The sequence below is a fragment of the Neopsephotus bourkii genome, unplaced genomic scaffold, assembly GCF_033783945.1.
Source record: "Neopsephotus bourkii isolate Nb327-2 ecotype Australia unplaced genomic scaffold, CSIRO-AGI_Nbou_v1 NB_951, whole genome shotgun sequence".
In the NCBI taxonomy this organism is placed as follows: Eukaryota; Metazoa; Chordata; class Aves; order Psittaciformes; family Psittacidae; genus Neopsephotus; species Neopsephotus bourkii.
Window position 1 is genome coordinate 1,217,591 of NW_026901445.1, and position 5,894 is coordinate 1,223,484.

Sequence of the window (5,894 nt, forward strand, 5' to 3'; positions counted from 1 at the left end):
CCGCCCCATTCCAGCTGCGCGCCCGCCGCCGCCCGCCCCGTCCAGCACCGCCCGCCCCGGCCCCGCCCCGTGCCCCGCCCTGCGCTCCCGCCGTCCAATCGCCCTGCGCCTCATTTTCCTCCCGCCGCGCCCCGGCCCCGGGATTCGCAGAGGAGGGCGGTAGGCCCCGCCCCCGCCGCGTTGGCCCCGCCCCTGTCCCTTCGCACCGGGGCTTCCGCCACGGCCGCGCCGGGGCAGGGTGAGCGGCCGGCGGAGGAGGGGGGATGTCGGTCAGTGGCAGGCGTCCTGCCCCATCAGCCCTGGGGCTTGTAGAGGTCTCCGTGTGTGAATACATATGTACACGTACACTTACATACTGTTGTTACCGCTGCCGTTACCATTGCCTGCGTGCGCTGTTCGCTGCTTGGCGATACGGTATCCTGGAGCCCGTGTTGGGCATCCGCACGGGACAGTACTGGCGCGGCAAGCATATTCGGGCTTTACAGTTAAAGTCACCATCCAGGCAGAGGTTTCTGGGGGGGAACTGAGTCCACAGTCGGCTGCTGGATGCGTTCCCCTGCACATGCTGCATGGAGCAGGACTTGCAGGGGATGCTAATTACAGGCTAATTACCGCGCACGCTGTTGCGACTCTCGGCGGTACCGACAAGCGCTTCTTCGGCGATATCGTCCGTGCCGCTTCTCCCGGGAACGCGAGGCTGCCGGCTCTGCGGGAAACACCGCGCTCCCGCCCGCTTAACAGCTCTCGAGGAACACAAACGGTACTTGTAGCTGAGGCTCCAGTCTGGCTCCTCCCGAGGTTCAGGATGGCAGCATCCCGGTGCAGCCGGGCAGGGCGCGATCCCTGCCTGAAGTGTCGCCGAATGCGTGTCCCCGCTGCAGCAAGCGTTGAGCGTTTCTGCACACACATTTCGCTCCGAGCAGACACGTCCCTTCTCTCCCAGAGCTCACAGGGAGAGGTTTGCAGCAGTCGGGGTTGGCCTCTCCTGCCTTGGGATGCCTGAGCCCAGGGGAGAGGTTTATCCCCGCCAGGCTCTTAGGGAGCTGGACGCGTGATTCTACGGTCTGATTTTCTTGAGGTCATTTCCATGTCAACCCGTTCTCCGATTTATGATGCCAAAGGTCACTGTCAGGCTCTTCCACTGACATGTTTTAGAGATTAGGAAATAAATTGCGAGAATAGGAGTGAATTTTAACCCCGGGTGATTTACAAGCCATATTTAGGGAGCCTGCTAAACGCATAACGTGGCATATAGATATGTACAAGAAGACAAATGTACACGAACAAGCACAGGATGTTAAGAGAGGTTAAGAAGACCCAGGCATTATGGCTTACAGTTTAAAACCACACACAAACACATTGATTCAGTAGAGACACAGAGAGTTTAAAAGGAGTCACAATGTTGACACGCTTATGAGAAATTACCATGTTTTTTTAATGGTTGTAATCTGGGGTTTGTGTTTGCCTAACTGCTTTTTTGCCTGCCAAAAATGACAGCAAACTAGACCGCATCTTTTTCCAGCCCAGATTTTAATCAACCCCGGCATAGGCTCATCTCCATCAAGAGAATTGAAGTGTAACAGCACTAGCACTTTCCATGGGACAGTCTGTCTCTGCCACCACAGGCCACAGGGAAGCTCCAAACCCTACTCAGGATGAGCAGCAATGAAGGGACTTTATTTTGAATTGCTTCCTTCTCTCTCCAAACCTTTCATCATCAGTAGCCTGCGGCAAACACAGGTAGCGCTTACGCTTTCAAGTAATAACGAAACAAAGGTGGTTTTAGATATCTCCCTTGGGCAGTATGTCACAAGCTTGTTCCGTGTTGAGCACTGTGTGAAGACTGCTGGATTAGACCATCCAGGGACCTGCACGAGGAGCCTTTCATTTAGGGCAACATCAGCACAACTGCTGGACTGACCCCTGAAGGATGTCTTTGGGAGGGAGTGCTCCAGAGTGTCTTGTTGAAATGCAGTAGCAGATCTTGCTGCTACCAAGAACTTCAGCTGGGTTCAGGAAACAGATATTACAATTTTACATGAAATAAAAAATAAAGGGGAGGGGGGAAGCAAAAGCAAACTAAACCCAAAGTGAACCTGACTCACATCTTGGCAGATAAGATATTCAAAGGGAGGGAATTACTCAGCATCTTTGACATTCTGCATTTTTCACCAGCCAGGAAGAGTTTGTTCTCAAAGAAATTCCCATCTCTGTCACAGGCAGATGCACTCCTCATGCTGGATGTGTTCACTGCTCTCCGAGAGCAGTGGAGTTGTTGATTGTTGATCATGGTTTCCATCTGTGTGTCCTAACTGATCTTCTGGCCATGCTGGGTCCATGCCATCAAATGCCTTGAAGACCAGGACTCAGGCTTGAATTTGGCTTGGCTTCCAAGCCAGAAGGTGGCCTAGGAAGCAGAAGGTAGGTTTTATGCCTTTGTGGTAGCCAGGGCTCCCACTGCAGCATGCCCTTCTATCTGGTATTTGCCAAGTGCTGTGGGCTTCATGCCCAGGTGTATCATACAGCTGTAGTCCAGCCAAGAGGTGACAAAGGTATGACTAACTGAGCCTGGGTTGGTTCTTCCAAAAAACCATGGCTTGGGTTGGCTAAGGAGAGACAATGGAAAACAAAGACAATGGAGAGACAAAGGATGTTCATCAGGAGAGTTCCATGTCACCGGGAAGTGCAGGAGTGTTCCTGAGAAATGGGCTAAACAGAACAGCTGGAAGGGGATTTTAGCCTAAGGAGGCTGCTCTGCACCCTCAATATTGTACTTTGTATCGTTTCCAGAGAAGGGTTTTCATATTCTTGACTCTCAGTTTAGCTCTGCTGCTTCAGAAACCTAAAAAGGTTTTTGCCCTGGTGCATGTTGCACCAGATGCAGCACATCAGTTTTCCTTTGGAGAGCCTTCAGCTGCCTTTGGACTAGCCTCTCCCTGAGCTTGCTCTGGAAAGAAGCAGCTGGTTAGAACCACTGTGTTCAGCATTCAGCAGTGTTTTTGGGATGCTCAGCTCTGGGGAGAGTGGCTGCAAGTAGTTTTTAGCCATGACAATTGCTTCCGAGTCAACTCCTTCTTTCTTCTCTTTTTCTGGAAACCTTACTAAGCCTCTGAGAAATAGCGAAAGTCTCTAAGAGGACAGTGTGAAATTCAAACTCTCTCAGGCTCTATAACCTGCTAGGAAATCTGTGTGTTGCATGTGCCCCTGGGTCTGATACCTACAGACAACCGTGAACTGGCAGGGGCTGAGCAAGAGTGATGGACCGTGCAAAGCTGATGCAGATTGCAGAGGCAGAGGTGGTTTGCAACATGGTTTTGTGAAAGTCTCATCAAAGTCTTGTGGGGAGCAGGCTTTTACTCTGGCATCCTGGACCCAAATGAAGGCAGTTGATGTAGCACATGAGACAGTGCTCCTTGCAAGGAGGTGGCTGCTCAGATGTCTCATGAAAGCGGGTGAGCTCACTGGGTAGATAGGCAAGGCCTGAGGAGATGACTGAGTCTGCAGCCCCTCTGTGTGCTCCTTGTTGGCTGAGGAGGAATAAAGAAGACAGAAACTGCTAAAAAGCTGCATCTTTGCAGTGAGGATAATGCCCACCTTCCCTGATCAGGCAGCTGGAACCTGAGGGATTTGCACAGACTGTGCTTGTGTGGTGTCTGGTTTCATTGTACCACTTTGTATGTGAGAACTAGTGTGTTACCTCGGGAATAAAGGGACTGTCCTGGGTCCTGCTCCTACAACTGGGTCCTTTGGTGCAAATTAGTGCTCCAGCTTGCCCACACAAGGTCTGTATGCAGCTGTGCACCACTCTGGCAACGTGCCGCTGGATCAGGCGGCCCAAGCAGCCCAGGTTTTCCTACTGGTGCCGGCGTGGAGGCGTTGGTGCCGCACTGTCACATCAGCAGGATTTTCTGTGTGGCCAGGGCGGTGCTGGGCTGCTCAAGGGCTGACTAACACAGTGCCAGCAAACTCTTTTCTCCCCAGGCAGCTGAGGCTGTACCATATTGTTTTTCTCTCCAGACAATGCTGGGTTGTAAGTAAAAATGCAAAGCACATTGCAATGTTTGCTCTTTATTAATGCACTAAGATGCATTTGGGTCAAGCAGAAGGCTCCTGGCTGGCTCAGTTTCAAGCTTCGTGACAGGCTTCCATAAATAACACCTTAGGAGGGTTTGATTCACCAGATTGGAAAGGGTGGGAACCTGAGCGTCAGTGGCTGACACTGAGAGAGGCAGGAAGGCAGGGAGAGGGCTACAGACCCTTCCCTGAGAGGGCAGGCAGGCTTGGCTGACCTGGACTGAGCTGCACTATGTGCGGTGCCCAAGCCAGCACCTGAAACCCCCTTCCCTGGGCAGGAAATCACACCTGTGAATTTCCATATGGGTGGCAGATACCACAGGAGCTTCAGTGGCTGCTGGAGCAGGGAGGAAGAGAAGGAGAAAGCACTAGCAACTAATGTGCTTGTTCTGCAAACCTTTGCTCTGTTCAGATGGCTTTTGCAATCTCTCTGCACTAGGTATTTGACCACCTGTTTTATAGATGAGGAAATCAAGCTAAAAATTGCATGCACCATGGCTGCAGGAGAGACTGGGGTGATATATTTTAGCTTCTGAGCCCATGGTTAGACCACTGGAACATGCTGTATCTTGTTCCACTGTTGGAGAATAAATGTGGGTGCTTAATTACACAATTACAGCTTAAAAGTCCAACTCCAAAAACTTCGTAATGCCAACAGATAAAGCCCAGCTGAAGCAGGTACCCTGGTCTCCATCTGTCAGAGCTGGGAGATAACAGCAGTTTCAGTCTAAAGCACATTGATTCTTGATCAGGCAATTTTGGGCAGCTATTCATGTGGAAAGGGAAGGATATTTGGGGGCTGGAGCACCTCCTGTATGAAGACAGGCAGAGCAAGTTGGGGCTGTTCAGCGTGGAGAAGGCTGCATGGAGACCTCATAGCAGCCTTCCAGTATCTGAAGTGGGCCTATAGGGATGCTGGGGAGGGACTCTTCATTAGGGACTGTAGTGATAGGACAAGGGGTAATGGGTTAAAACTTAAAACAGGGGAAGTTTAGATTGGATATAAGGAGGAAGTTCTTTACTGTGAAGGTGGTGAGGCCCTGGAATGGGTTGCCCAGGAAGTTGCGAATACTCCATCACTGGCGGTGTTCAAGGCCAGGCTGGACAGAGCCTTGGGTGACGTTGTTTAGTGGGAGGTGTCCCTGCTCATGGCAGGGGGGTTGGAACTAGATGATCTTAAGGTCTTTTCCAACCCAAACTATTCCATGATTCTATGATATTGTGACCACCATTTCCTGAGTGCCTCATCCCCCAACACATTCTCTGGAGGCTGGGCTCTCAAGAGAGGGACATGATAGCCATCTTTCAGGGCAGCATTTGAGTCCACATCAGATTTGGGTTTGACTGGCCAAGGAGTCCTGCTACACATTCCCCTGGTTCTTTGTATGAGAACTTCCCTCCTTCAGCCATACTGCAGCAGATGAAGTTGTGATCAGGACAGTGAATGAATACTTTTTGACCTTTTCACCTTTCCTTCACCTTCAGTTTGATTTGTGTTTTCCTCAGAGAAAGATTTTGTGGTAGCTGCTGCTTTGATCACTCTTAACACCTGCCAAAACAGATCCCCAGGCTGACCTGGCTGCAGGTGCTAGCCCTGTCCTCTACCCTAAGTTCAATGGCAGAAGCTTAAATAAGCAGAGTGACCCCTGCAGATTACTGCTGTTGAACTATACACAGCACACCCACACTGGAGTATAGCCTCAGAAAATGGCAGAGAAGCTTAGACCAGCACCAAGAATTCACTGTGCTAGATGCTGTACGTTTGCAAAGCTGTGATTGCTATTGCTCCAAAGTGTTGGTCAATAAACTGGCTTAAAAGA